At 42.9% G+C, this 2,098-nt stretch overlaps 1 pseudogene; it reads left to right on the top strand.

The window, feature by feature from the left end:
* The first annotated feature begins 320 nt into the window (after positions 1–320).
* Positions 321–897, top strand: LOC124985738 (mitochondrial pyruvate carrier 2-like; annotated as a pseudogene).
* Positions 898–2,098: the final 1,201 nt, after the last annotated feature.

The raw sequence follows: 2,098 nt of genomic DNA, 5'->3' as shown, positions 1-2,098 counted from the left end.
AGAGACTGTGTCTTCACTGAACAAACTCTGCAAAACAAAACTACCTCAACTGTTGAATTGTTCCTTTTTTTGAGGCGGGGCACCAGGGATTGAACTCAGGGGCACTCCGCCACTGAGCCACATCCCCAGCCCTATTTTGTATTTTATTTAGAGACAGGGTCTCATCGAGTTCCTTAGTGCCTCACTTTTGCTGAGGCTGGCTTTGAACTCATGATCCTCCTGCCTCAGCTTCCCACGTGAGGATTATAGATGCGCGCTACCATGCCAGAAAGAATTTTAAAGAGTAAGCCACCTCGGCCCGCGATCACTGAGCGCTCGAGATGGCAGCCACCAGAACCTGCAGCCTGCGGGCCAGCTACCACCGGTTCCTGGATAAGGTGGAGCTGATGCTGCCGGAGAAGCTGTGGCTGCTGTACAACCACCTGGCAGGCCCCAGAACAGTTTTTTTCTGGATTCCAATTATGAAATGGGGGTTGGTGTGTACTGGGTTGGCTGATATGGTCAGACCTGCAGAAAAACTCAGCACAGCTCAATCTGCTGTTTTGATGGCCACAGGGTTTATTTGGTTAAGATACTGACTTGTAATTATACCAAAAAATTGGAGTCTGTTTGCTGTTAATTTCTTCATGGGGGCAGCAGGAGCCTCTCAGTTCTTGCATATTTGGAGGTATAACCAAGAACTAAAAGCTAAAGCAATCAAATAAGAGTTCCTGATCACCTAAATCTCGATGTGGACATAACCACTGGGACCTAGCTTATTATTTGATTATTTTAAGGCATTGCTAGCTGTGCTAACATTTGGAAGGCACACACACAAAAAAATCTTGCTGAAACTGGTAGCTAGTGCTTGATTCCATAGAAAATAAAGTGAATTTTAATAATAGTTTCTCTTTACACATGACTTAGGGAACTTATCTGTGGATACTAGTGATATTTTTTCTACCATCTGTCCATAATAAACCATACTTGGTCATACCAAATTAAAAAAAAAAAAAAAAAAAGAGTAAACCACCTCATTGCCATTAACATGACTACTAGGAAAACAAACAAAAAACCCCAGAAGCGTTGGTGAGAATGTGCAGAAAGTGGAACCGTTGTGCACTGTTGGAATGAAGGCCAAATGGGGTCGCCTCCGTGGCCAGCAGTGTGGAGGGTCTTCAGAAAGTCAGACATAGCATTAGTAGGTTATGCAGCAATTCCACTTCAGGGCATGTATCCAAAAGAATGAAAGCTGGGTCTCAAAGAGTTGTTCAGACATCCATGTTCATGGTAGCACTGTTCACAATAGTCAAAAGGGGGAAGCAACCCCGGGCTCCATCAGTGAGTGATTGGAGAACAATTGTGGGGTACACAGGCAATACAAAACTATTTGGCCTGAAGAAGGAAGGAAATTCAGACCCATGCTACAACATGTGTGAACCTTGGGGACATTAGGCTAAGTGAACTAAGTCATTCACAAAAAGACAAATACTCTGAGTCCATTTATATGAGGCACCTAGTCAAATTCATAGAAACAAAGCAGAATGATGGGTGCCAGGGTCAGGGGCAAGGTGGAGAAGAGAATTATCACTTAGTGGGTACAGGAGTTTCAGCTCTGCACAGTGGAAAGTGTTCTGGAGATGGGTTGCACAACAAGGCAAATGTACTTAACATTTCTGAACTGTACACGTAAAACTGGTGAAGAGGGCAAATTTGATGTTATGTATACTTCACATCAAATTTTGATGTATTATACATGTTATATGTAATAATAAGGGCAATGGTATAATTTTTAAAATTTTTCTATGAAAGACAGACTTAGCTACTTTCCAACATACACAAATCCTCCTGGGTAGAAAAAAAGGGACGCAGCCATACATACATAACACCTGGACATAATGTGTGTCCAGTGACAATTTGTTGAAGATTGATTGGAAAGTGCTGTGAATCAGAATGAATGTGGTACAGGAGCAGAGAACCATCTGCTTTGGTTGGGAGTGGGAGAGTGGGTTATGGAGGGAAGAAATCGAGCTCTATTTCTGAAGGGCGAGAAGATTAGCAGACCAGAAAATTCTGGTTCTCACACCAGTTTTATGACTTTGGGAAAACTTCCCCAACC

The sequence above is a fragment of the Sciurus carolinensis genome, chromosome 5 (genome assembly GCF_902686445.1).
Source record: "Sciurus carolinensis chromosome 5, mSciCar1.2, whole genome shotgun sequence".
Taxonomy (NCBI): domain Eukaryota; kingdom Metazoa; phylum Chordata; class Mammalia; order Rodentia; family Sciuridae; genus Sciurus; species Sciurus carolinensis.
The sequence above is the reverse complement of the archived record's forward strand: the minus strand, read 5'-3'. Positions and strand labels throughout refer to the sequence as shown.